We start from the raw sequence: 22181 nt of genomic DNA on the forward strand, positions 1-22181 counted from the left end.
GTCAACAACGAGACACGATATAAAAAGATTAAAGAGCGACGTAGCGAGAACTGAACAAAATAATGCAATGAATAAAAACGAACAGAGCAAAGAAACAAGATATTTGAGAGAAAGCAGGAAAGATGAACAGCTGGAAATAAAGAAAACAGAAAATATAAACTTTTATTGAAGAAACTGGAATTGTGGAGAAGGCGAAGAACGGGTATCAAGGAATGATGATTAAAATACGGCAGAACGAGACTGGATGGAACCATATTCTTTGGAAGCTTGAATTTCAAGTCGATGGCCACAGCAGGCTTGTTCCATATGAATAAGGAATTATCTTCCGAATAATAATAATAATAATAATAATAATAATAATAATAATAATAATAATAATAATAATAATAATAATAACAACAATGATGATAATAGTAATAATAATAACAATAACGATGATGATAAAAAAAATAATATATAATAATAATAATAATAATAATAATAATAATAATAATAATAATAATAATAATAATAATGTTTCTAAATACACAAACATTTGTATCCAGTAAATCCTTATCACCACAAAAAGAAAGCACATCGTCCCCATTCATCACAGTCTAACGGAAACGAAAAAGGGACGCAATTTATCGCCCTCCTCAGACTTTGTGTCAAGCGAATGAAACAGATTTGGGAAATCTTGACGTGGGGGGAACATTACCTTATCAAAGAGACGAAATAAGTCGGCTATAATTGGCTCCATTAAAACTTCAATGCGCCTGAGTGCCAGCGATTAAACGAGAGCCTGGCACTGTGTGTGAACGGAATGAGAATCGTTGAGAGTCATGAATCTCTCAAAGGGGAGAATTTAAAGTGTATGTTTGCGTTTCGAAGATTTCAATGAACGGTGTTCTTAGATGGTGTTGGGTTTTTAATGCAGTGGTATTCAAGTTTCTCAAGATTGCTGTGTAGATAGGTTATACCTTTCAGTACACATACACAGGAATATATATATATATATATATATATATATATATATATATATATATATATTATATATATATATATATATATATATATATATATATATATATATATATATATATATATATATATATATATATATATATATATATATATATATAGGCTACACACATTTCAAACCTAAGAAAAAGAAAATTTTGGCATCCACGACAGAAAATATTACACACAGGAACATTAATTAGTTCGACCAGGACACATAACTTCAGAACTTCCCAACGCGACAAACGTAACTTCCCTTCACTTCTTCGAAATAAAAAAATAAAAAAATAAAAGACACATAAAGGATACGTGTTTATACATTGTAAGTCCATTAGGGTGTCCCACCAAGTTTTTTTTTTTTAAACTTCTCGTGTTTTTTTGTTTTCTTTTTTGTTTCTCAGACTTTTTTTTTTGTCTCAGACTTTTAAGTGTCTCACGCTGTCAGTGACTTTGTTTCCCAAAACAATATAACTCACTTTCCTTGTCTCAGGCTTCTTTTTGTTTGTTTTTTTTTTTTTGAAAGGAATGATTCCGGCTGACTTCGTTTTATTATTTCTTTTGCGGATGCTTTGTTATATACTCATTTTTTTATGCTTGTATTTTGTCCGTTGTATTCTTTTATTTTTACTTCTGTTTTTATACTTGCAAAGGGAGTTGTTGTTATTACTATTATTATTATTATTATTATTATTATTATTATTATTATTATTATATATATATATATATATATTATATATATATATTATATATATATATATATATATATATATATATATATATATATATATATATATATATATATATATATATATATACACCGTAACAAGTATAACACTGCACAACAAGACTTCCCCCGACAGGCGGCCACCTTACCACTCAACTCTGCACTCAGGACAAAAGGGAAATATGTTTCTCTCGCTCTCTCTCTCTCTCTCTCTCTCTCTCTCTCTCTCTCTCTCTCTCTCAGTCTTGTGTCGTGTTGTAATTTTTGGTATGTATCCACTTTCCCCGTTGATATATTCATTTCTTTAGATTTTTTTCAAAATGTTCTTATATTTTCTTATCCACTTTGTTATTTAGTGAGTATTTGCTGTTTTTGTTTTTGTTTATTCTCAGTTGCTCTTATCTTTTCAGGTATGGCTTAAATTTTTCACCGTTATTTCGTTTTTGAATCGCAGTTGTATTCTTTTGTTAACTTTGTTCTTATTATTCCATTTCTGATATTATTGTTATATATATATATATATATATATATATATATATATATATATATATATATATATATATATATATTATATATATATATATATTTTATATATTTTTATTATATATATATATATATATATATATATATATATATATATATATATATATATATATATATACATATATATGTATGTATATATATACATATACATATCCATACACATATAAACTTTCAATATCTGCTAGTTACAAGGGAATCCTTTCTCTTTACTTTCAATAAATCCACATCCGCCTGGTTATACTCGAGCTCAAATGTTTAGCACCAAAACAATATTCTAATTTATCCACACTTATCAAATCTTCAACATATACAAGTTCGAACCCCTGTTCGTTTCACCTCCTGAATTCAACTCATGAGAAAAAATGTTGTAATTAATCTTTCCTAATTGTGGAGACTTGGGGCATATTTTAACGAGGCTGGAAAGTCCATAGCTTGGGTAATTTCCTCTGCAAGTTAAAGTTTCTGGGGATTGTTTTATTATAAATCTCTGGAATCCACTTTTGATAGAGATGGTTGATGGTCCTTCTCTGAATTTCGGGGCTCTGAATTTTAAGATAAATCCACTGATTGTCATTTTTTCTTGAGCAAACCATACAGTCATCTAATTCTAGCATTTGTTTATGCTAGGTAAATCAGGTATTTCGTAAATGTATTAAAAATCCAAAATAACAACTGCGCCGAAGACACTTCGGCGCAGTGGAGTTTTCTGTACAGCCGCTACAGCGTATAATCAAGGCCACCGAAAATTGATCCATCTTTCGGTGGTCTCGGTATAACGCTATATGAGCCGAGGCCCATGAAACATTAACCTACTGCCCGGTGGTGGCCTATCCTATATCGTCGCCAGACGCACGATTATGGCTAACTTAACCTTAAATTAAATCAAAACTACTGAGGCTAGAGGGCTGCAATTTAGTATGTTTGATGATTGGAGGTTGGATGATCAACATACCAATTTGCAGCCTTCTATTCTCAGTAGTTTTTAAGATCTGAGGGCGGACAGAAAATGCGGACAGAAAAAAGTGCGGACGAACAGACAAAGCCGGCACAATAGTTTTCTTTTACAGAAAACTGAAAACCAGGAGTCTGGTCATTTTAGCAGATTTTTATGCCATGTAAACCTAGTGTTTTATAACTGTTAGAAAAGCTCAATAAAAACCAGGAATTAGCTGATTTTAGCAGCTGTTTATGCCAAGTAAATCTAGTGTTTTGTAAATGTAAAAAAAAATCACAGTTAAAACAAAGTGTAAGGCAATTTTAACAAGGCAATTTTAACAGATATTTATTCTAGATAAATCTAGTGTTTTGTAAATGTAAAATTATTAACAAAAACCAGATAAATCTAGTGTTTGGTAAATGTAAAAATATTAGCAAAAACCAGGTGTTAAGTAATTTTATCAGCTGCTTATGCTAGATAAACCTAGTGTTTTATCAATGAACGAGAATCACCAAAAACTGGGAGTTATGCTAATGGCCTTCAAAATACGTGAAAAATATTCCATGTGGCAATGCTCAGGTGCCACGGCACAGGTGCCACGACACAGGTGCCACGACACAGGTGCCACTGCACAGTGCCACTGCTCGAAAGGTATATCAACTCCTTACCTGTAATGGGGTTCCCGAAATATAATGGTTCCTCGCCTTCCAAAGCAAAACGAATTCCCCGCCGTTCAATTTGCCATGCAATTGAATGGATACAATACCGTTTTGCCGTTAAACTGTTGTTGAATTGATGCTAAATTGGCCCAAAGTGGCCCGTGTGTATTCCGGTAGATGATGTTTTCACTCGCGCGCAAAACAACAGCTGCTGGACTTACAGAAAATCTGGCTGTGGTCAAAAGCGACAACATTTTCGTTAATTTGTAATCAGGGGTCTAATTGCTAAATATTTCGTGTTTGTGGCTGAGTTTGTTCTTCTGCATTTTTGAAATTCACGAGATAAAAGCTTCGTGTTTTTGTAGTTTCTACTGAAGCAAATGGAGTTCAAATGTTTCCTGTTACTTAGTAAATTACATTTCCGATTTATTTCTTTTTATTCGGCATTGAATAGGCTTGTTAAAAGTATTGGGTGTTATAATTATATATATATATATATATATATATATATATATATATATATATATATATATATATATATATATATATATATATATATATATATATATATATATATATATATATATAATATATAATTCGGGCTCACCACCTACCTAATTGATTCGTCAATTTCGTCACCCCCACTAACCCCCTTCCCTCCCCCACACTTTTCGTACCCCTCTAGCCTCATTATCTTCCCGGTTTCACGCCACCTTCGTTTCCCGTTCTCGTTGTTTCCAACTTCCGGAAAGTTTATTGCCCCACGAGGCAGTCTCCCAACAAATTCGACTCGAGAACTGAGGACCTTTTTCGACCCGGGGGTTCCTGGGGTTGTGAGACTTCTTATTGATGAAAATTTGTGTGTTTTTTTTTTTAGTTTTCAGAAAAGAGAACTATTGTGCCAGCTTTATTTGTCCGTCCGCACTTTATTCTGTCCGCACTTTTTCTGTCCGCACTTTACTCTGTCCGCACTTTTTATGTCCGCCCTCAGATCTTAAAAACCACTGAGGCTAGAGGGCTGCAAATTGTTACGTTGATCATCCACCCCCTAATCATCAAACATACCAAATTGCAGCCCTCTAGCCTCAGCAGTTTTTATGTTATTTACGGTTAAAGTTTTCCATGATCGTGCGTCTGGCAACGATATTGGCCAAGCCACCACCGGGCTGTGGTTAAAGTTTCATGGGACGCGGCTCATACAGCATTATACCGAGACCACCGAAAGATGCATCTGTTTTCGGTGGCCTTGATTATACGATGTACAGAAAACTCGATTGCGCCGAAGAAACTTCGGCGCATTTTTAACTAGTTTTTTTTTTTTCTTCTGTTATACTGACTGGTTAGGTTTTATTTTTATTTGTTTTAAGTATTAAGTTCAAATGGGGTTTTCAATCTGAAATGTTTCCTTAAAATTAATCTACTTTCTACATTCCATTCATTTCCTAAAACTGGTCTTTCTTTTAAGTTTGTTTTGAAATGACGGTAAATCGCTCAGTTTCATTCTAGATTATTCTCTGGCCTAAGGTGTCACTAAACAAGTGTAACTAAACAAAAGAAAAAAGTATGCATTCACACAAAACTAGAAATCACGATCGATCTCTGAAGTAACAGAAGGAACAGCGAATTCAAAATACTGTTACTGCCATTACTGCTGTTACTTAATAACCATATCTTACATCACTCAATAAAAATAAAATCAACTGTTCAGAAACCCCTATTAAATATACTAGAAAGGTACCTCGTTCATTGTTGCAAGAAGTTCTACTAATACGCCCCCTCCCGAACCAGAGACTTTCAAGCGTAATTTCAATCTGCTGTTAAGAACCCCCTATTATGTATCCTAGAAAGGTACCTCGTTCATTGTTGCATGAAGTCCTACTAATACGGCCCCCTTCCCAGGGGGAGACTGTCGAGTGTAACGGTGGATATAGACTGCTGGTAATTCGCCCCAGGGGGTGTGGTGATGTGTAATTGCTCTCGAAGTCGAATGGTTTCTGAATACCACCTTCCCGTGTTGCTAGATTGGGCCATAATAATAATAATAATAATAACAATAATAATAATAATAATAATAATAATAATAATAATAATAATAATACTATTGGTGTAGATTGGGCCATCCTGATACTATCATCAGCTTTGCTACTCTTGTTGGAGGCCGTTTGATAATAATAATAATAATAATAATAATAATAATAATAATAATAATAATAATAATAATAATAATAATAATAATACCCTTGGTGCTAGATTAGGCCATTCTGACTGTCATTAGCTGAGCTATTCATGTTGGAGTTTGTTGAATAATAATATAATAATAATAATAATAATAATAATAATAATAATAATAATAATAACAACAACAACAACAATAATAACAACAACATCAACAATAATAACAACAACCTGGGTGGCTAGGTTAGGCCATTTTGACAACAAAATTTAAAAAAATACAAAGACTAAAACTTTTAGCATATATACAATTCACCATACATGCGATACTTACTCAAACAATAATAAACAAACACATTCAATACTAACACAAACAATAATAAAAAAACAATTACAAAGACTTTTCCCATACATACAGTTCACCATACATACAATACAAAAAAAAATAAACAAAAAATATATATAATATAAAGACCTGTCGATCACATAAAAAACACGTACAAAAAAAAAAAAACAACCCTCCCAGCTCATAACAGGCAGGTGTTGTTGGATATCCGCTCCATAAATGAAAAGTGACGCCGTAGAAATGAGCGGACCACCAGCGCCGTACTATGCAAAAGGGGTTATGGCCTATCCCAAAAATTTCATATCCTCGCCCCGGAGGAAGAATGAGTGACTGGCTGAGCAAGGAAATGAGCCCCGGGGCCTCACGTCGTCAGGAGTTCGTGATGAAAAAGGGTTGATGTTTCGGGAAAAGCGGGCAGAATGTACCTTGAAATCGCGTGAATAAGGGAGTTGCGTCCAGCGACGCCCGTCGATTGCAGGGATGGATGTGTGAATTGGTTACGTAACGGGTGACAAACAGAAGCTGTAAACTTCAAATAAACAAAAACTGTAAACTTCAAACAAAACTGTGAACTTTAAATACACAAAACTGTAAACTTTCAGTAAACAGAGCTGCAAACTTTATATAAACAAAGCTGTAAACTTTAAATACAAAAACCTGTAAACTTTCAATAAACAAATCTGAAACTTTAAATGAACAAACCTGTAAACTTTAACTACACAAAACTGTAAACTTCAAATAAACAAAAGCTTTAAACTTTAAGAGAAACAAAGCTGTAAACTTTAAATAAACAAAACTGCAAACTTCAAACAAACAAATCTGTAAACATTAAAAGCGTGCAAACAAAACGACTAGGTAAACGAATGGTTACGATAGAAGAAAACTCCTTTCACACCACATAAGGGACGAACAATTCCAGTGAAATCACAAAGCCTCTTTTAACTTTGACGAAAACAATCTTGTAATCCGTACAGAGTACAGATTAAGTGCTTTATTACATCACCCTCTTCTTGTCAAAGGAAAAACTGGATCGCCTAGACTTTGTAGAATAGTAGAATAATGGATTTAAACAAGAAAAATAATGTGATACACAATATTATACACTTCACATACAGATGGAGAATGCATATTTTTTTTCCTAATGACAATGAGAATCAAATAACCATTCAAAATAGTTTTTTTGAGGTTAATGAAGCATTCAGGATACTAGAGAGAGAGAGAGAGAGAGAGAGAGAGAGAGAGAGAGAGAGAGAGAGAGAGAGAGAGAATTAATGGTCGAGATTGATTATGATTGCAAATTAATGTAGCTCGCATATGCATCTGATTGAATCATTAAACTTTAGCCATTATAATTTTTGGTATTGACACAATTTGAATATTTAATTCTGGTGGTCTCATCGTATTACAGGTGGAGAGTAATCAGTAGTTTTTATATATATATATATATATATATATATATATATATATATATATATATATATATATATATATATGTATATACATATATGTGTGTGTGTGTGTGTGTGTGTGTGTGTGTGTGTCACGAAAGCCATATGAATCGTGGAAAAAACCCTCAGCAATCCACGACTTAAGCCGTAACGCATGTACATATAAATATTAAAATGATTTATTATTTGCCTAATAAGACACTTTATTGGCATCGTAAATCTCGAAGAACCAATATGAAAAGAAAAATCTGTTACGTGGAAAAAAAAAACAATTCTGTGGATCCATTAATGTGGAATAAATATATGAGATCGGTGGCTTCTAATCTCAGCGGTTACGGGAATTCGTGAATGTTTTTTTTAATGTCTTTATTATTTATAATTCACCAATTTCCTTGAATACGAATTCGAGACTAAAGCACCTTCTCCTTCACGACAGGGTTCGAACCTGGGCGAGAACAAACGACTTCATTACGATAAAATACTATAATATGTCCTTTTTTTGGACTTGAAAGAGAAATATAAGCTACAGAGATAGTAATATAATATGATAATAATTGTATAAAACGGGCGAAATTGTGCAACAAGAAGGGCCTATTATTATTATTATTATTATTATTATTATTATTATTATTATTATTATTATTATTACATGCTGGACTCACACTGCTTATGATTGTAATTATAATTACCAATGTCATGCATTAACCTAAGCGTTGGCTCAACTCTAAAACAAATGAAAATCTTTAGGGCCAAACTTCGGCAAAATTCATGAGTTCATTAACCTTACGAGACGGCTCTCATACTGTCTCGAACTTCTGAAAATAAAGCAATATTTTTGAGTCGGGTAACTTATGCCAGATTTGAGGCCAGGTTTAATGGCCACTCGGAAAGTTTACCTTGCTTGCAGTTTACCTCGTGTGAGCGAAGTGGGTTCTTGACAAACTTTGGGAGTGTGTGTTTTTTCAGGACTTTTTTTCTTTTTTATTGTGCGTGATAACGAGTTTTGTGACGCTTGTATTATGGTGGTTGGGGTTCGTGTGGAATATTAGTTTATCACATTTTTAGTGGCAATATAATTCTCTCTCTCTCTCTCTCTCTCTCTCTCTCTCTCTCTCTCTCTCTCTCTCTCTCTCAGTGTTTCTGAAAATTATTACCGGAAACAATGATGGAGATAGCATTTTCAGGGGTGATGTAATTTTAATTAATGATTTGGCAATCTACTCATCTCTTCATATCGCCATTGCGATAAAAATGAAATTGTTTTAAACTGTTCCTCAGGATGTTTTGCAATTGGAATCTCAAAGTTTCAAGCGAATTCTCGTTGTGTTTTCCTTACATTTGTATCCATTTCTTTATTTTTTCATCCATTCTTTCTGTACTCCCTACTACTTTCTGTTTCGTCTTTCAAATGAACACGCACACATGCAAACACACGCACAAGAGAGAGAGAGAGAGAGAGAGAGAGAGAGAGAGAGAGAAAATAAAGCATTCTCGAGTAATATTAATGCGATATTGTGTACGAATGAGGAGAAAGGGCTAAAATATACTTTTCTGAAGTAACTTCAATTGGATACTGTATAAGAATGAATAAACGGTAAAATTTACCCATTTTATGACGCAGAGAACAATTTGGTTTCAAATGGGGAAAAAAATAAAGTCCCCGAAAAAATAAAGTTCCAGTGTCCAAGAGATCAACGGATTCTCTTCAGCCTGCCCTCAAAGAAAGCGGGCACCCAGAAAAGCGACTGTCTCTGGCGTTCATCGTCCTTGAAAAACTCTGACTCACTCTGACTAGCGGTCCCTGCTGGTGACGTCAACATAGGCTATTTTCATCGTAACAGAAACCATTCTCTTTTACTTTCGTCGTGCCGGTGTCGGCGGAGTATCTAAGCTCCTGAGTGGAGTATAGTCTTAGGTTTCGTGTTTTGTGGGCGATCTACAAATTACGTCGGCGATATAAGCAGCTGAGTAGCATAAGAGTATCGAGTGGTCTACAGGAATGTTTTTGCGTGACTGAATGGACACTTTCTCAGAGTGCTAACGTAAGTATTCTTTGTTACTCGTTTTATATTTTTATTGGTATTTTTTCAACTTTTAGACTAAGATCTTGTGGATTGTTCAAATTTATTTTAGGGTATTGTTTTCAACTTAAAGCCAGATTTTAAGCATTTTATTTTTTACACGATCTGAGTCAGTTTGAAACTTCCTAAACTGGTGTTTAGACGCATTAGTTGACTTTCAGCTTAAATACTTTGATAGCCTAACTTAACTAGCTTATATGGCCCAGGTGTTAAACTTAAATGCTCTGGGAAAACTAGCTTAACTTAACAAGGCTATCATATAGGTGAGGGTAACTAGTCTTAATATGTAAAATCACTAAATTTCATAGATGCCTGATCAAATTTTTTTACAGGTTAAAGTTAGTTTTTATTTCATACTTTGAGGCATCCAAGTCTGTTCAATTACTAGATACAGACAACTGGTTATAGATTTTCAGGGTTTGGCGAATCTCCGAAGAATTTTGTGCAAAGCAACGATTGTGATATGATCTCGCTTCATCCTCTGGAAGTTTGTGGTTCTAAGGAGGTACGTATTCAACTTGTTTCGTGCTTTGTAATATTACAGTAACTTAGTACATTAAATCTTGCTGCAAGTTCCCTATAGACTTCAGCTGTCATTTAGTTATTTAGTTTGCATAATAACGAAAATATTTATTTCCAGATTAAAGTGAACTCAATATTATGCAAAATAAAGAAAATATTTATTTCCAGATCAAAGTGAATTCAAAATTAGTGTTTTAAGTTTTCTCAAATGTGGACAATGTGGATAAATTCTTTTATAACCTATAAACCACGTAAAAACGAGATTTAATATACTTGTTCATAATTCAACGGATTTATATATCGTGCATGATATCGACATATACACAATGATAAATTTTCGACTATTTCCAGATGCTTGTGAAATAGACTTAATTTCTGAGGCCAGGATAAGTATTCAAGCTACTATAGCGGGAAAAAAATGAAGACTCCGATCACTAGGATTGTAAAGCAATTACATACTGGCTAGTTAATCGGGTAAGACCTAGTCTTTTTTTTTTATACAAACCAACTTAAACTTTTTTTTACCTCCACCCCTACAGGGGCGGTGCCCCTGTAGGGGTGGAGGACCCTCCCATGTCCTGTTCCAATGGTCATACGACCTATGGAACAGGGCATGGGAGGTTTGGGGGAGGGGGGGTTTCGCAAACCTAATTCGACTTTTCTTTCAGGTTTGAATTACACCAGTCTGGTTATTTTTAGTTAACGTAATAGATTTTTAAAAGTTTTCAAGTAATGTAGAATTTTATTTTTAATTCTTACTTTGCTTTGTTCCTTTTAACTTAACATTTGAAGTTTGTTGAAGTTTATTAAACAAATCGTACAACAATGTCAAGATTAAAATTTTAACTTATTTTTTCTTTAACTTAACATTTGAAGTTTATTAAATCTTATAACTGTCAGGGTTAAAATTAACTTATTTTTTGTCTCGACAGTTTGCCGATATTCTAGAATTTTTAATAGTTTTTTATAATCAAATTTAAAATATACAATTTAGTTTTGCCTTTTTCTTTAGCTTGAAAAGATTTCATTTAAATTTAAGACTGTTAAATTTAAGACTTATGTTAAACATTAACGTAAATATCCAGTTAGCTTTCTTAGGTATTTAGGGTATTCTTAGATATTTAGGTTTTTACTTTTTTGGATAGTTTTTTCTTATGGTTTTCATGTTTAAATTGTTCTTTGAAATTTTAAAATGTTCTTTGAATTTTTTTAAGATTTAACGTAATTTTAAAACTATCGTGAAAAATACAAAGAACAGACTTACTATTTTAGTATGGCACAGTGAACAACCCTCAAGCTACCTGTGGTGGTATCACAATGAACAAACCTGTACTTCTACAGCCACGCTTTAGACTCCTGTTAAGTTTTATTCACTGCTGATCATGAAAACTAATGCTAGCTGGTATACGCAGCTTGCTTACCAACCATAGCCTTTGCTTGTTAGCAATCACTGGGAAGTTCCTTCTTTTGTTAGTTTGTTGGGACTATATTTTTTCTAGTTAAAAACTACAGGCCTTGTCTTAGCCAGTTTGGGTATGTCTTTGAGCATGCATTTGCCATTTTTGGATATCCCATTAAAATATAATTTTTAAGTATCCAAGTCTTTTTTTTTAGTTGTGGTTATCCCATTGCTAATTGTGGTTATCCCATTGCTAATTGTGGTTATCCCATTGCTAATTGTGGTTATCCCATTGCTAATTGTGGTTATCCCATTGCTAATTGTGGTTATCCCATTGCCAATTGCCAGTCACTTTTTGGGTGTCCCATTACTAATTGCCAGTCACTTTTTGGGTGTCCCATTACTAATTGCCAGTCACTTTTTGGGTGTCCCATTACTAATTGCCAGTCACTTTTGGGTGTCCATTACTAATTGCCAGTCACTTTTTGGGTGTCCATTACTAATTGCCAGTCACTTTTGGGTGTCCCATTACTAATTGCCTCACTTTTGGTGTCCCATTACTAATTGCCAGTCACTTTTTGGGTGTCCCATTACTAATTGCCAGTCACTTTTTGGGTGTCCCATTACTAATTGCCAGTCACTTTTTGGGTGTCCCATTACTAATTGCCAGTCACTTTTTGGGTGTCCCATTACTAATTGCCAGTCACTTTTTGGGTGTCCCATTACTAATTGCCAGTCACTTTTGAGTGTCCCATTACTAATTGCCAGTCTTTTTGGGTGTCCATTACTAATTGCCAGTCACTTTTTGGGTGTCCATTACTAATTGCCAGTCACTTTTTGGGTTTCCCATTACTAATTACCAGTCACTTTTTTAAAGTAAATTTTGGACAATCCATTGCAATTTTTTTTAGCTGTTTTGGATATCCATGCCACCTGTTATTTCTGGGTACCACAGGCCACGCGTCAGCCAGTTTGGATACACCTTTGCTATTTCTCAGTAATTTGTAGGTACCTCGTGTCACTGTACCATAGGTCTCTTGGTAACATTTCTGTACCCCAATATTCGTAGTTCTGGCCAGAGATATCTAAAGTAAGGTTTTTGTAAAAAATTATGGGTCTATTTTGAATGCTTTGTATATAAATCGGTTAACAAATCTCTATTTTACTAATTGTATATTTCTTGTAATACAATTACATATATCAAATCCTTTCTGTCGCTCTTAATTTATTTTTACAGGGTGGGTTTGGCTGAAGTTACAGGCATCAGAACTGTTAAAACTGACAGTTATGAACCGATCTTCCGATTCACGTAACAGCTTAGTTATATCTGTAACAGGGTGCTTTCCCTGTTTGGGCTCCTGTGAAATTGGGTTTTTCCACCATCTTGGGTTTTCACTTAACCCACAAGGCTTTTCAGTTCAGGTAATAATTATTCACTGTAATAAATTATTTGACCTGTTAATGAATGCTTTTGAACGGCCTTTATGTAAACGACGAATGGTCTTACCGGAAAATGCTATAAAATATACATGGTAGCCAGTTCCATTACTTCATATCTCGAATAAACAATCCAAACTACCCAATTAAACTGTTTATCTTGACAAGCTATGATAAAATACTAAGCCTTTCAAATATTGGATATGAACGTACGGTATAATTTGAGTTACATGTCACTCTATATTTACTAATCAGTAGGTAATATACATATTAAAATAGTTACGATGTTTTAATCTTTAATTCCTAAAACTACCATGGTTCAGATCAGCAGGTGAAAGGTAACAAAAAATCTTAAGCATTTTTATGATGCTTACTTTATATTTAAATGTCAGGAAATTAAACTGAATTAGTAGGGCATAAATGAGCCTGTACCTAAAAGTAGTGCTGATTAGTAAAACACAAGTTGATAAAAAGTATTATTTGAGATATGATGAACGTAATTTGAATGACTGGAATTCCCACCTAAATTTGAAATTTCATTCCTGCTAAGTGGTTTTTTAAAGGAAAATGTTCGACAGAAAGAAAAGTGCAACTACATGATTAATCATACTCAAAAATTAAAGTTTAAAGGAAACTCGGGTTTAGATATGTCAATATGCACCTAAATAAATGTAGATAATCCTGCATTAAACAATTAGTGTAGTTTGAATGAAACTCAAATAGCTTTGGTTTCGTATGACAAAGAACGAAAGTGCGACTATTTGATAATCTACTTTCAGCTGAATTAGTCTTAGTTTGAATTTTGTATTAGATGTAAATTAATGGAAACATATCACCGTAGACTGAGTTATTGAAGTTAAATTATTAGTACGTGTAATTCTCATTTTCATTATCTGGTCGTGCAATAAAATTCTTCACACTGGGGCCTCGAGTAACTCTTGAAAGCATTTGAGAAAATTTAGCCTAAAAATTTTAGACTAAAAATTAACTTGATCGAGTCTAGGAACGAATTAGATAGCTATAGATCTGTCCAGATAAGGTATTAGTGCTCTCGGTGCAAATCACGCGGTGCACTGCAGGCATTACTGAAGGGTGTCTGCAACGTCTCTGCCCTTAGCTGCACCCTTGTTTTAAGCTTTTTACTTTACCTACATTCCCCTTCACCCGTCTTCCATCTAGCTGTCCAACCCCTCTAACTACTGCTTAGTGCAGCTGTGGGGTTTTGTCACAGTTCCACCTTTAGATCCTTTTACTTCATTTTTCTGAATCTCTCGATTATCTTGCTGTCCAACCACTCTAATTCCCTCTTTTCACTGTTTTAAGCTCAATGTTAAAGGTGCCCTACTGGTTGAAACTTTAGTTTATATTCCATAATTCATTCATTTATTCATTTGTGCTAAATGGAAAATCGAGCAAAAATCATCAAAAAGGTAGTTAATATCTTGGTAAACATTCACAATGACTGATTTTTTCTGGAGAGAGAGAGAGAGAGAGAGAGAGAGAGAGAGAGAGAGAGAGAGAGCGCGCGCATATGCTTTGAGATACCTCAAGATTCTTGTAGGAATAAAACCCTAGAGAATATCTTTTTTCTCGTAACCAGTACAAAGGGGAAAAAAATACATATTTTTCCGTACGAAGACAGAAAAATTAGACTCCCTGCTGTGGCGAACTGCCAGTTTATGCTGGGCCAGAAAATATCCCAAAAATGTCCCGAAATAGGGGAAGGAGCAGTTAAGATCCTTGCGTTTGACGATATAAAAGTTATATTTTTTGTAGTGTTATACGGTCAGTATAGAAAAAGACGTTTAGCCAGCATAATAATTGTTTCATGAAAGGAGCTTCCAGTCTTAGGTTTTTATTTGGTTACAATGATATAAAATGGTCAACCTAAACACGAGAGAGAGAGAGAGAGAGGCATTAAAAGGAAAAGAATTCGAAAACGTATTTACTAACACGTTGGACAATAAAACTAAAAACGAGAGAGAGAGAGAGAGAGAGAGAGAGAGAGAGAAATAAATTATTGCAACTGCAAGTGACTAAGGAAACACTGTTATTCCTTTTATATATATTTATATATACATAACGTAAATATTCCTTTTTATATACATATACTTATACATATACGTACTGAGAAGAACAACAGTTGTGACACTCTTAACTCCCTATACCTCACTGAAAAGATTTGAAAATTTCAATTCTTTACAGAGTATCAATAATATACCTTTAAAAAAAATAAATAAATAAAAAAAACTGTAAAGAAACATCAACATCAAAACAAGCAGATCACGAAGGAACAAAACGACTGCCGAACATTTCTCGTTGAGTGAGCTTCCGAGAAAACGAGATCTGAAAATACCGAGGTCCCATCATTAGCAAGGCACCGAGAGTCATCTGAAAACTTTGCAACAAAGCTCATCAGATGCCGAATGGCTGGCAATCCGCCTATAAGAGAGAGAGACACACACACTCGAAAGTTTAATGGTGGGGAAGTGCTATTAGGCCATAAATGGGCGGGGTATTAACATATTCCCCGAAAACAGCGGGTGAATTGTTGTACAGTACTTCAAATGAGGCCTGTTAGGGAAGCGGTGATGTCATATTCCACTGCGGTATGAGAGAGAGAGAGAGAGAGAGAGAGAGAGAGAGAGAGAGATAGCAGTTATATAGACATGTTAAGGGGAGACATATCTTGAACGTACGACTGCGCTATGAGGCTACAAAGAGAGAGAGAGAGAGAGAGAGAGAGAGAGAGAGAGAGAGAGAGAGAGAGAGAGAGAGAGAGCTTCAGATAATGTCGTTTTTAATAACGTATCAATCATAAGTTTTGTTTTCGCTTTCCTTTCAGATATTCCCGATACAGAGAGAGAGAGAGAGAGAGGGAGAGTGCTTCATATGATGCGGGTTTTAATAAAGTAAGTCAGAAGCTTTGCTTTCATTTTCATGTCATATCATCAGATACAAAAGTCTAGCATTGTCTTTCATCATGGAAAAGTAAATTTTATATTCATTTAAATCTGACACTTTTTTTTTTATTCTGAATTGTTGAACTGATAGTGTGAGCTTGTCCAATAGGGATAATTGGCCTTCCAAGCACACAATTGGTTTTCCACGCAGTTAAGAAGAGAGAGAGAGAGAGAGAGAGAGAGAGAGAGAGAGAGAGAGAGAGAGAGAGAGAGAGAGCATTAATAATCTTAATTTTCAAAGCCAACTGAATAAAAACATATTATATACATATTACACAGTAATCATTCAATATGACATTCACATGCAAAACACGAAGAGCCGTAAGCGCATAAACAAAACCAGGAATGAACCGAAAGACCCAAAATAAAAAAAAAAATGAAATAAAAAAAACGTTGGGAGAAACTGTAAATAAAATCCAGGGCATGCTACAAATCCTCAGTAATCCACAAGATCAACATGACTTTCCAAAGGATTTCAGTGACATATACAAATCCCATGTTAAATTTTGTATGCTTTGTTTTTCTGGTGGGTCTGCTGTTGTTGCACCTGCGAGAGAGAGAGAGAGAGAGAGAGAGAGAGAGAGAGAGAGAGAGAGAGAGAGAGAGAGAGAGAGAGAGAATTCTTATGTACCGTACCTGCCTGGGAGAGTGTGTGTGTGTCAGAGAGAGTCAGAGAGAGAGAGAGAGATTCCATATGTACCTGCCTGAGAGAGAGAGAGAGAGAGAGAGAGAGAGAGAGAGAGAGAGAGAGAGAGAGAGAGAGAGAGAGATTTCACATGTACCTGCCTGAAAAGAGAGAGAGAGAGAGAGAGAGAGAGAGAGAGAGAGAGAGAGAGAGAGAGAGAGAGAGAGATTCCATATGTACCTACCTGGTGTGTGTGTGTGTGTGTGTGTGTGTGTGTGTGTGTGTGTGTGTGTGTGTGTGTGTGTGTGTGTGTGTGTGTGTGTGTGTGTAGATACGTGATCATTTTTCTAGCTTTCTCAGCTGGTTGTCGACTCTCCTTCTGCTGAATTTTATCATTTCGTCACAGAATTTCACAAAAAGCTAATTCCTGTGAAGAAATGCTCAGCCGAACTTTAATAATCCTTCAGCATAACAAACGATCCCATTTAAAGGCGTCTTCAAGGCCCCCTTTCCTTCTGTTACTCGCCCAAAAGCGACATTCTACTCTGCAGAAGCCTCTTGGGCTGACGACACCTGACTGCAATCGAGGCTGGAATGGAAGATGACTTCAATACTCTCAGCTGTTTCCTGAATTTCGGGGAACATTCGCTGGTGTTACGCAAGGGTGGCGTTCTGTAAACGGCCCATTGAATTCTCTGTTCCTTTGGGATGGTTATCTGAGCTTGCGCTGTCTTTATCTTACATTATCTTTATCTTTGCAATGGGCTGTGGTAAGATATATTACTTGCAGTTGTGATAGACGCCTGGTTTTGAGGTTCTACTGATCATTAACTCTAATCCCCACTGGGGAGTTAGTGCCGTCAGTGCACCTCTGGAGATGCACTGCAGGCATTGCTAGAAGGTGCTCGCAGCATCCCTTGGGCCCATAGCTGCACCCACTCTTTAGCATTTTATCCTTTTACTTTACCTCCATTACCACTTCCATTTTTCAATTTTATTGCCTAAATTCCTTGACTATAACTGGGATTTTCTCCCAGTTCCAATATTAGATCCTGTATTTAAACTCCTCTATTTCCTGGATCTCTTTACCCTGCTGTCCAGCCACTCCAACACTCTTTCCAGGCTTAAGTACTGAATGGCCAAACGTGCCCAAGTGCTTGGCCCGGCCTCCTAAATTTCATAAATGAAATTAATAATAACTCAAGAAATGATTCGGGGTCTTGATTTTCATTCATTCTCCTTCTGGTGCCTTGGGAAACACTACATAAAAGACGATATTCAGGTTAGCTGAAGGTATTTCATATCAAAATGGAATGAATTAAGGGCCTGGTCTTTTCATATCATATAAATACCATTTGCAAAGTAGAACTTACATGGATCATGAGATAAGTTTAGAAAAAATCCACGAGCAGATGAATTTTTTTCCAAAGGACCGAACTTTGCAAACTGAAATTGTTGGAAAGATTAAGGAGCCAATTTGGATGTTTTTAATGTCGAGTGTGATTGGAAATTGATAGGCTATGGAAAATCATAAGTGTCAAAGTTTAAGATATTAGTTAAATAAGTAGATTGTAGACTCATACTTAATTATGAAATATATCATTGTATTATTTGTCAATAATTAAAGATTAAAACTGACCAATCATTCAACACCTAAATATTGCAGTATACAACTAAATCATTTTTACCCAATTCCAAACACCACTAAATACAATACGACCCAATTTGAACTCGGGTCCAGGTTGCCTTAAACGTAATTAGAAGTTGTAAATTGATATCTTAATTACCTTATCATTTCTTGTACACAAATCGGCTGCCATTAGGAGAGACTGTTAGCAGGTGATTCCAGATCAAATTCTAATTAGCCATAAATAACGCTTGAGGGATAAATATTGTATTACAATAATTACAGTGTCGACTGATAACGTTGTGTGTGTATATATATGTATGTATATATATACATATATTCTAACAGAGATAGAAGAAGGAGCGTCAGTGCAACCCGACCCCTTAGCTTAAATATAGAAATATAGCTGTTAGGACGACTATAATTCCTATTTCTCAGTTATCATCCCTTATGATATTTTCTTCTCTCTCCAGCAATGGTAAAATCCTTCGCAGACACATTCTAAGCAAGCTATGTGGAGTATTCTTATCTATACCTCTAAACCAATCAAATTCCTTTGTATCTGGAGAGACATCGCTAGCCAATTTAACTTTTCCTCATACGTCTCAAAAGTGAGAGAGAGAGAGAGAGAGAGAGAGAGAGAGAGAGAGAGAGAGAGAGAGAGAGAGAGAGAGAGAGAGAGAGAGAGAGAGGTCACAAATTTGTAAAAGGGTCCAAAGCTTTAATTTAGCAAGAGAGAGAGAGAGAGAGAGAGAGAGAGAAAGGTCACAAATTTGTAAAAGGGTCCAAAGCTTTAATTCAACAGGAGAGAGAGAGAGAGAGAGAGAGAGAGAGAGAGAGAGAGAGAGAGAGAGAGAGAGAGAGAGAGAGAGAAGGTCACAAATTTGTAAAAGGACCAAAGCTTTAATTTAGCAGGGGAGAGAGAGAGAGAGAGAGAGAGAGAGGAGAGAGAGAGAGAGAGAGAGAGAGAGAGAGAGAGAGAGAGAATCACAAATTTGTAAAGGGGTCCAAAGGTTTAATTTTAGCAGGAGAGAAAGATTAAGCCCTGATCTTTTTCGGTGGGGTTAGTGGGTTCAAGGTATTACAAAAACCCTCTCAATGTACTGTAGCGATTTTTAGTTTTCTGTAAGAGAAAACTAATGTGCCGGCTTTGTCTGTCCGTCCGCACTTTATTCTGTCCGCCCTCGGATCTTAAAAACGACTGAGGCTTGAGGGCTGCAAACTGGTATGTTGGTCATCCACCTTCTTATCATCAAGCATAGCAGATTGCAGCCTTCTAGTCTCAGTAGTTTTTTTATTTAAGGTTAAAGCTAGCCATAATCGTGCTTATGGTAACGATATAGGATGAGCCACCACCAGGCCGTGGTTAAAGTTTCAAGGGCCGCGGCTCATACGGCATTATACCGACACCACCGAAAGACAGATCTATTTTCGGTGGCCTTGATTATACGCTGTACAGAAAACTCGACTGCGCCCATGAAACTTTGGCATGATTTTTATTTTTATTTTATTAATTTAGCAAAACTTTAAATTCACTGTAGTGTTTCTTACTGTAGCCTATTTTACCTAAGACTTGAGTATACGAGGTTTGAATAAACAAGGATGCATATTAATATGAATTTTCAGTAATGATGCTTCAGTGTCTAGCAATAATAAACCATTTTTCTGCTTCATCCTCTCTCTCTCTCTCTCTCTCTCTCTCTCTCTCTCTCTGTGTGTGTGTGTGTGTGTGCAATGGACGACACTTCTGTGAATACAGATTTGATAGGGAATCTTTCTTGTAATAAGTATAAAGAATAGTTGTCTGTTAACTGCTGAAAGATTCAGCAAAAATACTAAGCTTATGTTTATACAAAAAATCAGGGAGCACTCTCTCTCTCTCTCTCTCTCTCTCTCTCTCTCTCTCTCTCTCTCTCTCAGAAGAAGAAACACACAATCATCTTTCCCCGTCTTTTTTAATATTGTGGCAGACGAAGTGGTGCACGAGACGAAACAAAATGACAAAATGCTGAGGATGGCACGACAATTCCGTGCAACTGCCCCTAAATAAACATAGCCTAAGCGGATTGAAACGCAACAGAGTTACATCGTTCTCCTAATGGCAAAACCTTTCCCAGGTTCTACCTGTGGATTCCAATGCCCTTTTGACAGGTATTGCATCGTAAAGGATAAAGGCTTTTGAATCTTCAAGGAATACTGGTTCTAATATCCCAATCGTTGTGCAATGTCTTGCAAACAGACTGTGTCATAAGTTTAGTTTTAGTTTTCTATACTTCTTCGTGGGAGTCACAATATGGAGGCTTTGCGAGATAACTTCATAAAAACATAACTTTCACAATTTTCTTTTTTTTTTTTAAGAAGGCTCAGTTTGAAAGCAACAAAGTGAACTTACAGTTTAATAAGTTTGAGCAATATTTTCTTTTCTAGTCGTGTGAACATTGTTAGTCAAAATTTTAATTGTACGCTTAGAGATAGAAAACTTGTAAAAAAAAAGACAGATATTACCTGGTAATTCTGCGAATCAAAATAAATTCTCCGTGGGTTGCAATTCCAACTACAACCGCCCTTGCAAAACGAGGAAAAATCTAATAATTTGTTCCAGTAATCTGTAATCCTGTTTTGCAGCTTAGTCAAAACAAGTAAAAACTGCGCCGAAGTTTCTTCGGCGCAATCGAATTTTCTGTACAGCCGCTGCAGCGTATAATCAAGGACACCGAAAATAGATCTATCTTTCGGTGGTCTCGGTATAATGCTATATGAGCCGCGGCCCATGGAACTTAACCACGGCTCGGTGGTGGCCGTCCTATATAGTTGCTGCCATAAGCATTGGTTGGCTAACTTTAACCTTAAATCAAAATAAATAGAGGCTAGAGGGGCTGTAATTTGATATGTTTGATGATTGGAGGGTGGTTGATCAACATACCAATTTGCAGCCCTCTAGCCTCGGTAATTTTTGAGATCTGAGGGCGGACAGAAAAAGCGCGGACAGAATAAAGTGCGGACGGACAGACAAAGCCGGCACAATAGTTTTCTTGCACAGAACACTAAAAAGACCATGTTAAACATATCGTTAATGACTAATTATGGAGGACAAATAGATTTACGAAATGGTAAAATAAAAATAACAATGTTAGACTTAACATTAAAACACATTTCTTTTTAGCAATTTTCACCCTTTTATTAAGAAAGTATTAGAATTGTTTTACGATTTGGCAGACGTATATAACCTGATAATAAGCTTTTGGAGCGAAAAATAATAATGAAAAACAAATAGACATGAAATCGTGAAATAAAAAAATAATAATGTTAGACATAACATTAAAGGCATATTTTTTTGGTAATTTTTTCCCTTGTTTTAAAAACGTATTAGAATTGTTTTACGATTTGGCAGACGTATATAGTCTGATAATCAGATGTTGGTGTGAAAAATAATTATGAAAAACAACACTACACTTAGCAAACGGTAAATTAAAATTAAAAAAAAATAAATTCGTGAGACATTAAATTAAAGACAGGGTTTTGAACGTCTTCTTTCGCTCTTTACGACATCTGAGAACTGTCTTATTCTTTTACAGACATTTCAACTGTCAATCAGCCTTTGCTACAAAAAAAAAAAAATAGTAACTCTGGAAAACCAATAGTCTTACAGAATCCTAAAATAAAAAAAAAAATTGCCAAGTCAGACGAAAAATAAAAGCC

General features: G+C 35.2%; 1 long non-coding RNA gene across 1 annotated transcript; it reads left to right on the forward strand.

The window, feature by feature from the left end:
- The first annotated feature begins 9677 nt into the window (after positions 1-9677).
- On the forward strand, positions 9678-13479 carry LOC136854759 (uncharacterized). Its single transcript, XR_010857782.1, has 4 exons — positions 9678-9870; positions 10326-10414; positions 10783-10905; positions 13068-13479. It is a non-coding gene; the product is annotated as an uncharacterized lncRNA (long non-coding RNA).
- The last annotated feature ends 8702 nt before the right edge of the window (positions 13480-22181 follow it).

This window comes from Macrobrachium rosenbergii, chromosome 30, assembly GCF_040412425.1.
Source record: "Macrobrachium rosenbergii isolate ZJJX-2024 chromosome 30, ASM4041242v1, whole genome shotgun sequence".
Taxonomy (NCBI): Eukaryota; Metazoa; Arthropoda; class Malacostraca; order Decapoda; family Palaemonidae; genus Macrobrachium; species Macrobrachium rosenbergii.